This window comes from Chroicocephalus ridibundus, chromosome 2 (assembly GCF_963924245.1).
Source record: "Chroicocephalus ridibundus chromosome 2, bChrRid1.1, whole genome shotgun sequence".
NCBI lineage: Eukaryota > Metazoa > Chordata > Aves > Charadriiformes > Laridae > Chroicocephalus > Chroicocephalus ridibundus.
This window is the reverse complement of record NC_086285.1, coordinates 46,609,618-46,628,664: the sequence shown is the minus strand read 5'-3', so window position 1 is coordinate 46,628,664 and position 19,047 is coordinate 46,609,618. Positions and strand designations below refer to the sequence as shown.

The following is a 19,047-nucleotide window of genomic DNA, read 5'->3' as shown; positions in this document are numbered from 1 at the left end:
ATCCAGAATGACATGTTGTATGAAATTCTTGCCATAAACTAACCCTGATCTCCAGAAAATTCACCTAAGAAAGATGCATTTCTGATAAACAATCTTGAGGTGGGAGATGAAAGAAAACTGAGCTAGAAAAGGGAAAAAAAAAAAAAAGTACGTGTCTCAGCCCTCAAGCCTTCACCTTCTGACAGTCCCAAGCCTGAAGATGAAAACTGACAGCACTCCAAACAACCGTGGCTAGACAGAGGGGCAAGCTTAACAGACAGAGCTCATTCCAGCTGATCTTTGTTCACCCGAGTATCCCATCGAAACCTATCAGGTTATATTGGCATTAACAGCACTGTCATATGAGTAAAAAAACACTCCGTTTTGCCTGGTCTCTTGCTTTTAGTCTGTAAGCGAGATATCTTTGTCAGAAACAAAAACGTGCCAGAGAGCAGCAGGTTTATCTTACTTCAGTGGTCTACCTAAAGCAAAGACAGTGAGGGGGGCTGAAGGGAAAATTTACTAACGCTGCAAAAGTGAATTTAAAAGAATACGATGCAAAATCCCAAAGTACTGAACAAGATGAGCTTCAGCCACTCCAACTATGCCTTTGGGCTTTAGCTGCCATTTGTTATTCTCTGTATGTTATCTATCCTTTCTTTCTTTATTCTCTGACAGGAAGAGTACCCGTGTTATTTGCATACTGGGACTGGTGCTTAGCAGCATTTACAGCCTGAGCTCTCCTTACTTCCCATCAGCATGGTGCCCGAGACCGCTCCTGTGTGCTGCAAATTCTAAGCAGGAGCCAAAATTGTTCGGAGCACAGTGCAGCCAATAAGAACAGCGAAAATCCCTCCTTGGTTACCACAAGCTCTACATTAGCATGTTTTTAGGGGAGGGTAAAAAAAGGAAAAAAAAAAAAAAGTCATTCCAAAGCAGCACCTGTCCAGTAAGAAATACATTTCTGAAAACCCACAGAATTTAGTCCAGATCAAAGATGTTTTCCCCATGAGACTTTTGTTTAAAAATGATAAAGCAAACCACCAGCCAAACAAAGACGGACTACAAAAACCTGGGATTACAAATGAACTACTGACCTCCTTCCCACACATGCACAGCCACAGAGGAGAGATTCAGTGTGAAGTTGGGGGGGGGGGGGGGGGGCAAGGAGACAGCATCAAAAAACATGCTACCCTCCCACCCCTGAAGTACACTGCAGCCAGGAATGCCAACAAAAACCGAATTCAGAGCTATATGTGATCAGCACAGCAAGCAGAGCACAGTTACAATAACACCCAGAAAAGAAACAGTAATTCAGAGCATCTGCAACCTTTTTAATCTTGGAACTACTATCACTGGTAGATTAGTGTTTCAGCACATGCATGCATACCTGGTGTCGCTAAATAAACGGAAAAGCTATCCGGTGCCTCTCTTTCACAGGAGAAAGAAAAAAAGAAGACACCTTAAAGCTACGTTTTGCAGGGGAAAACACTCTCCAGTCCTCTTCTTTCCCCACCACCATAAAGAAAAGAAAAAATCCTATCTAACAGCTCTGAGCACAGTAACCCGTGCACCATCTGCAGACCGAACTACCTTTCTCCCCCAGGTCTGAGCATGCTCTGTCTGTCGGCAGTGTCCTATCGCTCCAGCTGGCTCACCTCAATTTGTTAGCCTCCCAGAGGTCAGCCTTGCATGCAGGATGATTTGCTGCAGTATTCCTGCAAATCCCCAAAGGGCGGCCACACTGAAACAAACACTATCATGCCATTTCACAAAGCTGAGCATGTCTTGGGAGACAGACAGAAAACTGGTTGGGGGGGGGGGGATGCATTTTAGAAATCCTGCTTCTAGATATTATTAACGCCACTACTACTCCAAACACTTCACACAAAAGAACAAAACAATAGAAGAGAAAGAAAAAAAAATGCCCCTTGCTAGAGGATGTGAAAGCCATTCGGCGTGCTTTCTAGCAATTCTCTTGGCATCAGGGAAGTGGTTTCCCAGCTGCGATGGTCAGCAAATGGCTTAGTATTGAACAAGGTTGTGAGTGCCTTCCTTCAGAGATCCAGGCAACCGTATTTTTGAAATCAAATTCTCTTTTTATGGTGGAAACAGTAATTCCTAAATACAAAGGCACAAAAATGAGACAGTGCTTATAAGAGTCTCTTACTGCATCCAAGCTGAAGGTCATGGAGGCAAAAGTGTCTTACACCAATCTTCTCAGGAGAGCTTGAACCTGTGGGGACTGAGCAGCTTCTTGAAGATGGCAAACCAGGCAGTACCAACTAGGAACACTTCAAGTCCTAATGCCACAACTGGATCTACATGCAGGATCAGAAAAGCAGCCCAGTTCTGCCCATGGCACTCCCCAAACGGCTCGTGGCAGAAGTCACACCACTGAACACAGTTATTAGGAGTGAGATCCCAGCCCTATAGGGACACACTCGCAGAAAGATCACAAGGAAACATACGAGGCTTTCTGCAAATGTGTTGTCCATATATTTGCAGGATACTTTTTGTTGATTATCTGGGAGGCTTTTTCCCTTTAAGTGAGATCTAACAGGTGAATTAAGAATGATGAAAAGGAGAAAAGTTCTTTAACACCCACGTGTACACATCTATATAGATACTCTCAGACAAAGAGCAACCGTTTTACATAAAGAAAACCAGGAGAGCATCCCTAGGCTTACATTATGTCAGGAATTATCCTCACTATCAAAATGAAGAAGTTTAAATGGTTCTGTATTAAAAAAAATGCAATTAGGTAAGATATAGGGTACTCAAAATTCTTAACTAGGAGAGTCTGGCAGCTACATGGGTTAGCATGTTACCTAAACTCTCACTCTAAACATGCATCACAGACAAGCTGGTGTCTCCAGCTTCTTACCCTCCCCAAATCATGCTGGAAGTGATCTGAGGGAGGGGATAAATGGATTTACAGCATCTGTGGTATTTCACTGCACTATAGAGTCATGCTACCTGGGCTAGTTACTTTTGACAAAGTCTGCGACCACCTCTGTCCATGGGACATAGACATGTTTGGGACACGTCTGGGACCACCTCTGTTCGTAGGACCCCAGCCCCGAGAAACCTTCTGTTTTCATGCAAGAAGGCAAAGCAGCCCTGCCAAATTAATCTGAGGTAAGTGGCAGGCTGAAGCATTTGCAGGGCAGTTAGGGGTTATACACTTTCAATCACAGTAGCAATAGAGCCCAATATCAAGTACTGCAATACCCTGCAACTTTAGGGGTGAGGATCCACCAGTGTTTCAAGTTATTACAGGTGACAGGTCGCTCATTCACCACCAAGTACCCTGAATTTACTGAAGCCAGGACTTCCCCCTGGGGAAGGCCACTGCATGGGGACAACCTGCAATCTAGGGTTGTACTTGGGTATCTCCTCCTCCCTCCCAGGACACTGATCCGCTGCCTCAAAATAAGCATGTCCCTCATCCAGCTTCTCCTGCCTGCTGTAGCAGAGGCAGTGCTTTCTCTGACAGAAAATGAAAACAGGGTAGTCCTGAGGCAGAGATCTAGCAGAACTGGGAGGCATAAAGCAGCCCCAAGAAAATTATGACTTGTCCCATGCAGGACCCAAGACCGCTAGCCTGAATATAGCCACCATCAGAGCTGAGAAATGCAGGTCTCATTCAGCATCACACATGCTTAGAAATGCAGCAATACCATGGTATTTATAACCTTGCATTTCTGAGTACGAGTTAAAAGCCAAATACAGAAGAAAAATAAGCTGAAAGAAACAAAGAATAAACCCAAATAACGTTCTGCAAAATCAACAACAGGTTCTTGACAAAGCTATACCTTCAAAAATGAGCCTGCCAGCATGATGAATAAACACAACTGTTGTATCTATTAAATTAGGGCATCACAGAAGTAAGAGAGACATTTTCTCATCTCCTGCTCTGGAGTGCCGCTTTTACACCTTTGCCTTCTTTCCCACCTGGAAACACTAAAAACCACTAGGATTGACAGGACAAGGTGCCATCCACTTCAGTACTCTCCCTCCAGGTCTGTGCCACCTATTCCACAAACAAAAGGTAAGTTTTGAACAACAGCATAAGCCTATGCCTCTCCTGTCCTGAGAGGATCCCAAAGAGACACTGGTCAATCACAGCTGCTTGGGGGAAATAAATAAATAATAAAAAAAGAGGAAATAGAAGAAATCCCCTTTTTGGCAGGCCCACCCAGTGTCCCCAGCCTATCCTGTTGTGACTAAGGATATCCACAGTCACCTTTCTCTTTTTAGCTCATGTCATTGCCCTCTGGTCCCTCTGAATGCAAAGGTGCTGTCTCAGGTGGAAAAAGATAGATGTTTTTCCTCGGAATTTTGAAAGTTGAGGAGTAGAGTTAGATTTGTAGTTGACTTCGGTTGAGAAAACACATCTTGACTTTGTGTTTTCCGCACTCCAGAAAGCTCCACTGCATGACCTAGCTTCCACTGATGCTAACGGGAGCCTTTCCACCAACTCCACAGATCTTCACCTCCACTTAGGGACTTAAATGGTGGGACCTCTGATAACCCAAAGGTACTGTGCTGGGATCCTTATCTTAGTCAAGCTTTGATTTTAATGGAGAAGAAAGTACAACATTTACAGTCTGGTCTTCTATTTATGAATAAGCTTCTTCACTACACCTGGAATGGCGTATATGCATAGATTTCAAAGGTACAATTTATCACATCACATGGAGTTGGATAGTTTAATCCTAGTCTTGAAGAGTGTACTATTGTCAATCTGCCACACCACAAACTTAAAAAAATACATCATTAAAGGGGAGAAAAAACCCCATAATTAAATAAATCCAACAGCTCTGAAATAATAACTGTCTATTACCACCGCTGCACCATAAGGCACTATGTGTGGCAGCCCCAAGCTCTTCTCAAATAGTCAGCACCAGTAGCACACTGCAAGTCTGTGAGGTTTGAATAGGTTTTCTTGGCTCAGACCTTAAGAGTTTGATAAATATTTAATACCCCTCATAAAGTTGCAGCCTCCAAAAACAATGCCACAAAAGAAAAATGGTTAACATTTTTGGAACTCCTAAAAAACAGTACAGCACAAACAATACTCAGCAAGCCAGCAAAGAAGCCTGAATAGATCCCTCTTGGTTTAGGACTGACAAAGAGCAGGTAAATCATTATTTACTGAATCTTTGCCTCACACGTACATGTTGCAGGGGTGCCTGCGTCACTCCGAGTAACAGCATTTATTATTTATAGTCCCAGAAGCACGCTCTATAAGAAATTGTTCTTCCTGCAGTGCTTTTCAACCAAAGGTGCATCTCAATTTTAGAGCACAAAAAAATTTCATGCCTGAACTGACAAAAGAAGAGTCCTTGTATTGATAAACACACAAGGAGACAAAGGAAGTGTTGGGTTTCTGGACACCAAGATTGCAATACCACCCACAGAGGATGGCATTTTGATTCTGCAGAACCTAACATTAAAACTGATGTCAAAAGGACCAGGACTTCATCCAAATATTGAAAATTCCTAAGCCAGAATATGCTTTGTCAGGGAAAAAGGTATTTTTGAAGAGTATCTCAATGGCTAAGCCCCACTTTGCTCAACTGCTGCAAGCATGACATACTCCCAGGCTTAAGAGATGTAGGATTCAAGTTTTACATAAATAGTAGGTTTACAAAGGTGTAAGTACGATCAAACACATTTCACACACACGCTTAGGTTACGTGTCTCTACATCAACCTGACAAATTCATAGCTATTTATTCTCCTCTACAGATATGTGCATATTTTATACATATAAAATATATACCTGCTATGGAAAAGCACACTAGCTAAACTATTCACTCTAACAATCCCTCCATCCCCATTAGGAACCATCCTAGCAGCACCGCAGGAACATACTGGCCTGTTCCTGCAGCTATATGCAATGTGTGTTCAGATGAATGGCATGGGAGAGTCACCTGCTAGCTACCAAGGTAGGACACAGCTTCAGTAGCTGTTCTGACCCAAGCTGGGTGTCACTTGGGCTCTTTCAGGTTCACATTTTGTCATCAGTAATGCCAGGTCAGCAGGGTGACACAGATAAACCAATTCCCTCTCCTATAGCTATGCCAACTGCGTATCTGCAAATGTAATTAGTGCCAATGCGTCTGTAAAGGAAGCAGAGATAATTCATGCTCATAAGAGCAGCTCGGTAAGTAAATGATGTTCACCTAGACTGACATGAAAAACCAAGGGTAGATCACTACCTGCGAGAGCCCTAGGTATTGCTCATGGCCTCACCATGGTGCCTCCCATAGCCCACTACTTGTTAACTCTTTTCGTTTAGGTGGCAGTAAGATCATCTGCCCTCGCTCAGACAACACTGTAATATTAGGCCTTTATCACCACAACATCACCTGAAGAAACACACGTCCCATTTTACAGATGAAAAGATTGAAACTGTCAAAGGGATCTGGGTAGGACATGCCACACCAGCAGCCTCAAATATGGTAGCAACTTCCCATGAAAAACCTACCAACAATCAAACCCTCCTGTGTACCTGAAGGTTGTATTCATCTCCATGGGTTCCAGGGCTGAAGACAGGAGTGAGAGCCTCCAAGACCACAGGTGATAGTTTAAATATGATAAAGGACATAGAGGATTACGTTATCAGCTCTGTCACTGTTGCTCTGAAAGAGCTGCTGGCAGAGCAGCCATAAGCCTGACATGCTCTGCTCCCAGCACACCTTCTTCCCAACTTCTATCCCCACCCACATTTGCCATGCAGAGGGCCACAGGGCCTCCTGCATGCCTCGGAGACCCTCTGCAGCTACAAGTTGGCTGAAGTTGGAGGCCCTGTCAGCATGAACTTGTTCTGAGAAGGGTGGTGGAAGAGTCCCTTTTTCCTGTCTGTTGAGACAAACAGAGTAGTCATAACCAGCAAGTCTCATAGACATCTTAGGAAATTAGGATGCTAATACAACAGCAAAATACAGTTGTTGAAAGGAAAAACATCCTTGAATGTGAACAATCCTAGGGGCGCCAAGGTACATAAAAGAAGAAAAATAACTGCAATATAAAACTTGCATTTTAGGCTAAACAACGGAACTGTCCGGCACTTTGATGGATCTGCAACAAGTAAGCAACAAGTGTGCAGAAGTATCCAAAGGACAGGGCTTAAGATGTCCAAGCATTTCACTGCCTTCACTAGATTATGCACCTGTTTGCAAGTGGGCTGCAGTTGTTCCAGAACTGATGAGAACATCTCAGTTCACAAGCAGGATTACTGCAGGACTGTTCCCCGCAGCTGCCTTTACCCTAAGCTTCCACTTTGTGCTTTCCTAAAAGCCCTGGAGAACAAAAACCTACAAACCAAAGCCCTAGTACTTCATGGAAGGAACTCCACAAGGAGGCAGCAGCAGCGTCTACAATCTTGATCAAAACAGCAGTTTCGATCCAAGCCGGAGCGTGTGCTTCAATTAGCCAGTCTCTGACAAATGCCTGGAGGTGCCTAGCACAGCAGCATGACAGGAATGTAGTTCAGAGCCAAGGTAAAGAAGAATTTAAATCAAATTAGGGGAAATAAAAAGGTTTACTGCCATTTTGAGTCCCAAAATTGCAAACAGACTGTTTTACCTCCAACAGCCCCTGCAGCCACACCTGGACACCATAGCCTCACAGCTTAAAGGGATGCAGCCAGCATATAACCCAACCCTATTCATATGATAGTAGTGTAATATTAACAACTGATAGAACTGAAGCACAGTATTATGCATATAATATATACACATCCCAGAATACTGAAGGAATTGGCTGACGTAGTTTCCAAGCCACTCTCCATGACATCCCTGGTGAAAAGGGTAGAAAGGAGGACCCTGTGAACTACTGACTTGTCAGCCTCACCTCTGAGCCTGGGAAGTTCATGGAACAGATCCTCCTAGAAGCTATGCTAAGGGGCATGGAGGACAGGGAGGTGATTCGAGACAGCCAGCATTGATTCACCAAGGGCAAGTCCTGCCCAACCAATCTAGTGGCCTTTGATGATGGAGTGACTACATCAGTGGACAAAGAAAGAGCTACGGATGTCAATCTGGACTTCTGTAAGGCCCTTGACACAGTCCCCCACAACATTTTACTCTCCAAATTGGAGAGGATGGGTGGACTGTTCAGTGGATGAGGAATTGGTTGGATGGTTGCATCCAGAGGGTAGCGGTCAACGGCTCAATGTCCAGATGGAGATCAGTGACAAGTGGCGTCCCTCAGAGTTCCCCTCAGGGCTCAGTTTTGGGGCCAGTCTTGTTCAATATCTTTACTGATGATCTAGACAAGGGGATTGAATGCACCCTCAGTAAGTTTGCGGATGACACCAAACTAGGTGGGAGTGTTGATCTGCTTGAGGGTAAGAAGGCTCTACAGAGGGATCTAGACAGGTTGGATCAATGGGCCAAGGCCAATGGGATGAGGTTTAATAAGGCCAAGTGCTGGGTCCTGCATTTTGGTCACAACAACCCCGGGCAACGCTACAGGCTTGGGGAAGAGTGGCTGGAAAGCTGCCCGGCAGAAAAGGACCTGCGAGTGTTAGTGGACAGCCGGCTTAACATGAGCCAGCAGTGTGCCCAGGTGGCCAAGAAGGCCAATAGCATCCTGGTTTGTATCAGGAATAGCGTGGCCAGCAGGAGTAGAGAAGTCATCGTGTCTCTGTACTCGGCACTGGTGAGGCCTCACCTCGAGTACTGTGCTCAGTTTTGGGCCCCTCACTACAGGAAAGACATTGAAGTGCTGGAGCGTGTCCAGAGGAGAGCCACCAAGCTGGTTAGGGGTCTGGAGAACAAGTCCTATGAGGTGAGGCTGAGGGAACTGGGCATGTTTAGTTTGGAGAAGAGGAGGCTGAGGGGAGACCTCATTGCCCTCTACAACTACCTGAAAGGAAACTGTAGAGAGGCAGGGGTTGGCCTCTTCTCCCAAGGGAATAACGACAGGACCAGAGGAAATGGTATGAAGCTGCGGCAAGGGAGATTTAGATTAGATATTAGGAAGAATTACTTTACTGACAGAGTGGTCAGGCACTGGAACAACCTGCCCAGGGAGGTGGTGGAGTCACCATCCCTGGAGGTATTTAAGAAACGTGTAGACATGGCTCTTCAGGGCATGCTCTAGTGCCCAAGATTATTGGTTTGTGGTGGGGTGTTGTGTGTGGGGTTGTGGATGTGGAGTTTAGTTGGTGGGTGCTTTTTTTTTTGTGTGTGTGTGTTTTTTTGTTTTTTTTTTTTTTTTTTTTTAATGTGGTTGGACTCGATGATCTCAAAGGTCCCTTCCAACCCCTAAGATTCTGTGATTCTGTGAGTTCCATACTGGGACCAGTACTGTTTAATATCTTCACCAATGACACAGACAGTGGGATCGAGTGCACTCTCAGCAAGTTTGTGGACAACACCAGGCTGAGTGCTGCAATCGACATGCCTGAGGGACAGGATGCCATCCAGAGGGACCTGGACAAGCTCGAGAAGTGGGCCAATGTGAACCTCATGAAGTTCTACAAGGCCAAGTGCAAGGTCCTGCACCTGGGTTGGGGCAACCCCTGGTATCAATACAGGCTGGGGGATGAAGGGATTGAGAGCAGGCCTGCTGAGAAGGACTTGGGGGCACTGGTGGATGAAAAGCTGGACACAAGCTGACAATGTGCGCTCACAGCCCAGAAGGCCAACTGTATCCTGGGCAGCATCAAAAGAAGTGTGGCCAGCAGGTGAAGGGAAGTGATTCTGCCCCTCTACTCCGTTCTGGTGAGACCCCACCTGGAGTACTGTGTCCAACTCCGCAGCCCTCAGCACAAAGACATGGACCTGTTGGAGCAGGTCCAGACGAGGGCCACAAAAACGATCAGAGGAATGGAGCACCTCTCCTATGAAGAAAGGCTGAGAGGGCGGGGGTTGTTCAGCCCGGAGAAGAGAAGGCTTCGGGAAGACCTTATTGTGGCCTATCAGCACTCAAAGGGGGCTTATAAGAAAGATGGGGACAAGCTTTTCAGCAGGGCCTGTTGCAATAGGACAAGGGGTAATGGCTTTAAACTAAAAGAGGGAAGACTTAGACTAGATATAAGGAAGAATTTTTTTATGATGAGGGTGGTGAGACACTGGAATAGGTTGCCCAGAGAGGTGCCCCATCCCTGGAAACATTCAAGGCCTGTTTGGACAGGGCTCTGAGCAACCTGATCTAGTTGATGGTGTCCTTGCGCATTGCAGAGGGGTGGGCCTAGACGATCTTTAAAGGTCCTTTCCAAGCCAAACTATTCTATGATTCCTGGATACTCCCTGCCTCTAGTGTAACCACTTACACTGATGCTAAGGGAGCACAAAACATCTATATTCTGGGTTGGCAGCATACCACAGGGGTGCTAATATTCATGTGAAAATTCAGAACAGACTGTAAGGTCTCATGAATCATCTAAAATAACTTATACTGGAGCAGAAAAAAGGGTGTTTCCTGACAGCATAGGCCACAGGACTGAAAAATGTCTGCTGGCCAATTTAAACATTTCCTTAGAATTGTTTTTCAATCAGTACTTAAATACCCTCGTCTGACTGTCCCCATGGAAAAGAACAATTCTTATCTTGTCTCTCATCTGATTACAGTATCATCAGAGGGCCCAGCATAGCAGTAGTAACACAAGGCTGTGGGCCAGGCATTTACTGTTTCAAATGTTGCTCTGAGGGCTACCGCTGCTACTGACAGGGGGAAGAGAAGAAAGCAATATGAATCATCTTTCTCAGCTTCAACGTGAACCACTGCACGCAACAGGGAAAGTGTGATGAATACACTGAGTTACTTGTACAAAACCATTCCAACTCCTCCAGGTGTCATATGCAACAATTTACAGTTCAATAGCTAGGACAACTTCTTCATGCCCTTGTCAGCTTGAAAATTCAGGGAAGGACTTTTGAATCTAGGCATATTTATCAAGGGCACAGCAGCAAGATGAAGAGGTTCAAGTCTGATTTAATTTTTTTTTTTTATAAGACTGGCTGTTGTATTTATTTGAATAGTAATAAAAAATAAGGTGGTTAATTTTTGCCCCATAAATCCCACCAATAAATCAATGCATTATTTCCCTACAGCCCTCCTTCTCACACCACCTCTGTGGAGGTTACAACAGCCCCATAAACAGCTGATATGACATTTAATACACACAAGAGGGTGAAAGTTTCAGAGGAAAAGCAGAAAGTATCCGTTGGGAAGGGAACATCTGCAAACCTACTGACATAGTTGCTATTCACTGGTGGCCCTTTGACGATGGGAGATTCCTTACCCAACCCTGCCACAGCAGCTCATTTCTGTTCCCTTCCTTTCCACTGGCAAGATCTGCTGCCTCTGTCGAGTCAAATGCTGAGTCAAGTATTTGGCAATGAGAATCTCTTCAAATAACTGAAGTGTAACCCAGCTGTCACTGAGAGATCGATATCAGTATCAGCTCGATAAACCAACTGCTGTTTAAAACAGCTGCACCTAACAGCATCTGCCCCGTTCATTATGTACAGCTCTGGATCCATGTGCAGATATTTGCAAAGCCAAGAAGAGTGGTCTTTCAGCTACTTTACATAGTATTTCAAAACATGAAGGGCACTGCAGCCAGCACCCTACATCAAGATTTGCGTCCCCACCTCTAGGCTTCTGCTAGCTTTGCTGCTGATGCAGCCATTCTCCACAGAACCAATCTAGCCATTATGAAAGCCCTGCAGCATTATTCAAGCACCGGGAGGAATGAAGCAGGTCTGAACCCTCTCATTTGGCAAAGAATTCCCAAGATGAGCCCCAGTAAAAACGTACGTGCTGTGACACCCATCATCCTCAAAGAGGAAGTTTCTTGTGACCTTGGAGGAAAGACAAGACTAAAATATACATATATATTGGCCATAGGCAGTGAGACCCATCCCAAGTCTGGAGGGGTCAGAGGTGGAAGACATGCATCATCCCAGGCAGAACCTTCCTGCCTCGGCTCATCCAACTCCACCTTCTCCATGGCAGAACAATGTACTCATAGTCTGTCCTGGAGGCTGACAGGAACAGCCTGCTGAGGTAACCAACCTTTCTTCCCAGACAAAAGGATTAAAGCTACAGCCACAGAAAGCTCCTCTTGCAACTACGAAGACTCAAATCTGCACCTGTATTAATGCAGCAAGTATCTGAAAAGAGAAAGCACCTAAGGAAGAGGTTGAGGACTGACTAGAAAACAGCCATCTTGCTGAGTGATTTAAGGTTAAACAAAATAACCACCATTTCTTTACCACCAAGGTGATGAAATACACTCAAATAAAAACTAAAATATACTAAAATGAAACCCCTCTTCTCTAATTTATTTGAATATATTCAACGCTTAAAGACAAGCATGTACCTAAGAGCCCCGTGTTCCAATGGGACAAAGACATGCACATAAATTAAGCAAGGACTAGAGCACTTTTTGAATAATAACGTGGCTTTGTGACCCCTGTGCTAAATATATATATATAGGTATATAATACGTATGTATGAGTACTACAAAATTCATATAAAATATTATAATTAATATATAGACTATATATCGCTCTTAAGTTTATACCTGCATTAAAAGATGATTAATCAGTGGCTTTATAAATTTAAAGAAATTAATTTCAACAAGGTCCTGGCTTCCCAGCTTTAGTTTTATACCTCTGACACAATCGTAACACAGTCAGAAAATGAGAAGCTGCAAAGCCTTATATAAATGTGTGTGAATGTGTCCCAGATAACCTTACAGGAGAAGGGAAGGGGAGTGCAACTCCAGTCTTTTGTTTTCTATTAACTCTCAGGTCTCTGCATGAACATGAGTAATAACCTAAGTAGTAAAGAACGAACAGCCAGAAGCAAGGAGCAGGGGTAAGAAAAAATCATTAAAAAGTGATAAGAACCAAGGGCCCTAACTTAGCTAAAGGCGGTAAAAATGCATACACACAGGAAACCACCTCATGTCTCCTCAAAATTAATCTGGTCATATAGTTTTAGTGCTGAGTAAGTGACTGCCTCAGCACACCACCAGAGTGTCTGTTAGAAAGGACAGTATTTCATCTATGTGCTTAAAGCTCTGATAACCTATTTTCCCAGGTGTGTCTCTCCCTCCTTCTAAAAGAGGAAATTACACAGCAAATTAATCTTTGTGCACCTTTTTATTTTCCACCCCTCCTCCCCTTCCCTCCCTCCACTCCTCCCATCCACTGTGAAAGGTAAGTGGGAAAATATGTATGGTTCACAACAAAACTGAAATAAATTCAAAACAGCAGGAACAGCCTGAGTATGGTTTGGCTCACACAAGTGAGCTTAGGATATGGGGAGTCAGTGCAAAAAAAAAAAAAGAGGTCATGAAACTGTTGTGACACACCTTTCTGGAGAGGGCTTTTTGTCCACAGGGGTATGTGTGAAAGGCTCATCTGCCTGGCGAGAAAACACTGGAAACTAATCTTGCCAGTGCAAAGGGATTGCAATTTGCAAACCATCAATACCCCACTCAATTTACATTACAGGTGGGAGAGGGGAAAATGAACAGCAAACTAAGACACAAAGCAATTCATGGTGAACTCATCTGCAGTGCATCAAAGGCCCATCAGTGACTGCACCATGCAATGGACTGTGGTCATCCTGTAACCACATTTGATTGTCTACCTGACAGAAGCAAATGCAAATCCCATCGCATCCAGGACACCATTGACTATATACAGCACCCCTCTTCAGAAGAGGCAACCCCTACTCCCAAATTAAGGAGGGTTTTTTCTGGGACAAAAGAAGGGAAAGAGACAGATGGTTTCAAATTCCTTCAAGGCATATTTTACACAGGCTGTGCTTGAATGTTTCATTGGCCACCAGTTGTCCAAAATTCACATACAGCTTAAAAATACACATGGGTTTCTGAGCTTAAAGAAATCAGGGTCTAAACTCTCAGTTGGCTACCACGCTCAGAATAAAACACATTCACACTAGTACACCACTGAAGGGAACCAAACTGTCAAGAATAAGTGTTATTCAGAGAACAGTATGCAAAAGTGGGTCCTAAAACATAATGGGTGAAATTTTAGCTCCAAAAGCAATGAAAAAGTCACAGCATAGCTTTGAGAAGAATGTAGCAGAACCATCCCAAACAGCCTGGTTCTGAAGACTCTAGAAGGGAAGCTCTGAGAAAGGAGAGCAAAGCTTATTTCTCAGTGCCAGTCAAAGACTTCATAAAGCAATCTTTGAAAAACTATCTACATGCTCTACTGATTCCTATATCAGAGACCATAACTAGATGAATAAGAAAGATCTGTGTGGAAGCTCACTTCATACAAGAGGTACATAGAGCATGACTAGGAAACTCATAATTCCTTGGCTCCATGCAAGCATGGTCCTAGCATTGACACAGCTCTAGTAGTAAAGAAAGAGATGGGTCTCTGAAACAGAAGTAGCCTATGCCAAATTTACACAAGGACTTCCAATCAAGGACCCAAATCCCAGAATTCAGCTCCTCTTTGCTCCACGAACAACAAAGATGATCAGACTTTAGAGACATCTTTCCCTGCTATTTACCTGACAACAGTTTAAAACAGAGACTGTATCACACCCACTGTCTCTCAAGGGCAAAAATACATGTGTAATCAAATTGTTAAGGTAAACCAATAAAAAGATGGAAAGGAAACTAATGCCATATACAAAGAAAACTTTGCAACCAAAAAATGAAACCATTTTTATTGAGAATTGCATTTTCTCAGTTGAACTTTAGCAAATAAGCTGGATGGTACAAAAACCACTTTTTCAGAAATACAAAAAAACCTTCTGTTATCAAATAAACTCTTATTCCCTCTCATCTTTAATCCCAATCTACACATATGCCATCTCCACACAAGAATCGAGCAATCCTTGTTTAATATCAAAACACCCCTTGGCCCCATTTCACATGTGTGGTCTTCAGAACATCTAGCAGCTGAAGGAGGAGTTCCCGGATGCAACTGTGCAGAGGAGACCAGCTGTCAATAATTACCGAGATCTCTGTTTCAATTTTACAAGGCAAAGTCAAAGGCCAGGAGAGAGGAGGACACTCACATGTGTGTTTTGAAAGGAAAAGGCACAATATTTTACAATGGAAAAGGGAAACATCAGTTGGTTCAGATATAAGTATTGTGCAGCACAGCCTCTTGTAGGTATGCCAAAGCAAGCTTTGGTGCATAAGACAGTCAAATGGCAATGAAAGGTGCAGGCAGGATGGGAAAAGTTAGTGAAACTTTTAAGCTGTTGGTGGAAAAAGCTTTAAGAGCTGAAGGGGCAAATTATTGACCCCTTCGCTTACAAAGTATTTCTTAAGAAAACTTCAAAGTTAAGTCCAAATAGACAACTATACTTAAACTCAGGTGCATCTCTTCTCAAACGTAAACAAAGCAAAATAAAAGAATATATAAGACATAGGATTGAAATAAAAAGAAAGAAAGAAGAAAATAAACAAGTAGGAAGGGAACAGAGAACAAAAAGAAGACACACTTGGGCAAAGTACATGCAGCAGAAGAATGAGCAACCTTCAAAGACTGCTCCAGAGAAAAAAAAAAGACCTGACTGGGAGATTATCTTTTTGATCTGTGCTTATCAATAAAGCACCATGGAATTTCCAATCATGAGTCTGAGACCTCATTGCGCTGTATGAAGTAAACAAAATCACTTTAAACACAAGAGATGGATGTGAGAATTGCAGTGCCAGCTGCAATGCTGTGGGACCAGTTGGAGGTAAATCAGTGAAAATGCTATAAATCAGGAAAACTCAGCTCCTGTCTCTCTTTTAGAGTCTCAAGGACACAAGAGGGATGACATCTAATTCAGCACCAAAAACCCCATTAAAAACAGTTCCATTTGTACACACAAATGATGTCTCCCCTCCCAGTTAGAATGCAAACTCAAATCCAACAGGAAGGGGATAGATAACTTCACACCACCAGGAGCACACACACAGCACCCAGAGCAGAGAATACACTACTTTCTTGGAAAGTACATATGCCATTGAATTCAAAGGAGCAAGCAAACTGGCATGAAAATGAACTAAAGTGGAGGAGAGAAAACAGAGCCAAAAAGAGTGCTTCTGCTAAAGGACAACTAGTGTAAGGACCAGATGAAGAAAAGATCTAGACCTACTGCACACTGCCATCAGCAAGCAGAAAAAAAACCTCCAGTCCTCCTTTAGACGCTTTTCCAAGAGGTTTCTCTCTCAAGTTGGCGGAAAGCAAGCCAGCGTACAGAGCTTCAGTCCAAAGGCTTTTACACTGGGCAGGAGGGAAAGGGGTTCAACTGTAAATTATTGAAAATTTATACATGTTTCCCTGTTTGCAAAGGAGGAAAAGTTACACACTCCCTAGTAACATCTTCAGCCTCTTCTAATGCTTCAGCCCTTCCAGGCAGAGGCATCACACTACCATACCACCTACTACAGACAAGGTGTTCTGCTCATGGTTAGCAGACATGGGCAGAGTGTGAAAAGTGTGTAGGGGAACTGGATAGATGCACTGCAAGGTAGAAAATGCCAAACCATTAGGGTTTCTGTCTACATCAGTTCACACTGTAGAGTCAAGGACAGTAATGCAGAAGAGCAACACCCACACTGCTCACAGACCACTCTTCCAAGTGACTGGACAAGGCTCATTTCCTTTTCCTACTTCAAGTCACTAAAACAAATCAACCCTCCTTTCATAGCAAAAGCTTTCCTTACCTCACACAGCATGGTGCCAGGCAGACAGACCCAGTGGAAGCAATGCTTGTGCTTAGATTTAAGCACATGCTTAACGCCTGGCTGGATCAGCACATGCAATCACACATCCTTGTGGGCCATGGATTTGCATTCTTACACATCTTTAAACTTTCCAGGACGTGTAATTTATCAATCTGCTGTGATAAAGGATGGAAATACCCTGCTCATTCTAGCTGTCATTACACTGCAGAAAACAAAAATAAAGATTTCTCAACAGCAAGGCAGAAGACAGCAATATCCCTTTTCCCTCTCTGATAATTTAGCTATAGCATATCCTTGAATCAGAAAAAGGGAAAAAAAAGATTCAAAGGGAGAAGGAAAAAAAGTGGGGGAAAAAGATACTTACTGCAACAGAGACAATGAAACAAAAAATTCATTTGTAGATCACATATGAAAAGAACATCTACATTAAATATGAACTCAGAAGAACAGACTAGGATAAATCCATATGCGGTTCCAGGTATTTCAGCCTAAATATGGAAAATACACAATAGTCTGAGTTTATGAAGGGCTTAGTTTTATCACTACTATTTATACACACTTTGTTGGTTCACTTTAGACATATCACATACACTGTACACATACTATAAATACAAAATGCATAGCAGCACATTTATGTGTCACAGAAACAAGACTTTAAACCAACAGACTTGAGTGCTCACCGACTTTAAAAGACAACAGCCCCCTATTTTTTAACACATTTCTAAATTATATATGGGCTGTGTATCCCTCCAGACAAACGAACACTGATAAATTACATTCTGTCTCTAGCCAGGCACTTCAAGTAATCTCCACCCTCCCACCTCCTCGTCGCATGAAATAAAGATGAAGCACAGCACAACGTCAATCACATTGCAGATCCATTCAACAGCTGCCTCTGCCTGAAACAACAGAATAGATGGGTCAAGATCTTCATCAGACTCCGCCACCAGAAGCTGAAATTTTGGCTGCAATGGACTCAGGCAATCCCATAGCACCTGAGGGTGCTGGCTAGTACGTACCCTACGCAGCCAGACTGCGTCCAGCTCCTCTCATAAGTTTCTCCCAATGGGATTGCTCTCCTTCCTAACTGACTTTATCTTTTATGCCTGGACAAGTGGTTTCAGCTACATCTGTGAACTGCGATATGTTTAATGAACAGCACAGTGTGCTCCGTGACCTGGCTGCTCCCCAGCCATGCGCCTGCAGGAAGAGTATTAAGCCCACTGCATGTGCTTGAGAACACACACCCTGTTTCCAACCAGCTTCATTACCCTTTTCCCAGCAAGCTCGCCCAGAGTTAATTTAATGCGTTTAAGGACTGAAGACCAGCCTCGCCTTCCCTGCAGTGCTATCAAACATGTTACAGGCAGAGAATTTGGCCATATTCCATCTATGGGGTTTCCTCCAAAGTCCACTTCTTCTGACAATACCTGAGCTGATGCTTGATCAGTACAAGAACAGTGTTCTATGCAACACAACCTACCACCACTGCGGAGAGCTGCTGTACCCTCACACTGACCCTTGCAAACCCCAATCCCTCCCCTACAACAGCACAGGAGCTGGATCATTTCCAGGTCTCCTTATCTGACACTCACAAAGCATGGAACTGCCGAAGATCCGAGTGTAAAACAGTGGTTACTTTTTTCCAGGCTCTACTGGCCTGGTCAGCTTAACACAACATCTTTCTACAGCTACAGAAGGGCACTCGCAGTCCCCACGCCACAAAGTACCACCGGGGACACACAGGAGTAAGTAGAGGCAAGTAAATGCTTTCCAGCTTCTTCCTTAGCGACCTGCAACAAGAGCCTCCTGAGCTTGGGGACTGCCATCTTCAGCTTCAAACTCCCATGGAAGAAAGTTTTTTTCCTTTCCAAGGATGACTTCCAACTTCATCAACATTTAGTCAGGATTTAATTAGCAGGAGGCCCAGTATAACGGCCATGGCTTTGAGAGGGAGAATGGGGACACTCTGCGCTCAGGACCATACCTGAACGTGCCTTTGCAGTGTAATCCCATCTCTGTTTACAGACAGGCTTCCTTCCAACCCATTCATAAGCACCTGTACTATGCTTTCTACCAGTACTATATAAATTAAGAACCTTTAAAGTTCAAACACAAATCACTTCCTTTACTGATCTGGCCAATTAAAAAATGAAGAATGATAACAAGTTGTGAAATTTATCTCGTCACTAGCCTAATTGCTACTCTGGGCTTCAAATTATCCAGAAAAAAAACGAGGGACAAAACTGAACTCTTTACAACTTGTTTGGATTCTGGTTTATAAAGTACACCATTATCGTTGTCAATGTGTGAGGAAATGCAATTGCACTGTGGACCTCTACATCAAAAAACCCTGCTTTAATT

At 43.7% G+C, this 19,047-nt stretch overlaps 1 protein-coding gene across 7 annotated transcripts in view; it reads right to left on the bottom strand.

Annotated features, from left to right (window-relative positions):
* Positions 1-19,047, bottom strand: part of POMGNT2 (protein O-linked mannose N-acetylglucosaminyltransferase 2 (beta 1,4-)) — a 35,374-nt gene that overhangs the window by 9,125 nt on the left and 7,202 nt on the right. The window contains exon 1 of one of the 7 annotated variants that reach the window (XM_063325272.1): positions 1,370-1,705. The exons of 4 other annotated variants lie outside the window; for them this stretch is intronic. The gene's annotated coding sequence lies outside the window, so the exon portion shown is untranslated. Of the gene's footprint in view, positions 1-1,369; positions 1,706-17,564; positions 17,583-19,047 lie in introns of those variants that run through there. 2 more of the 7 variants (XM_063325269.1, XR_010069873.1) reach the window with 2 other exon arrangements.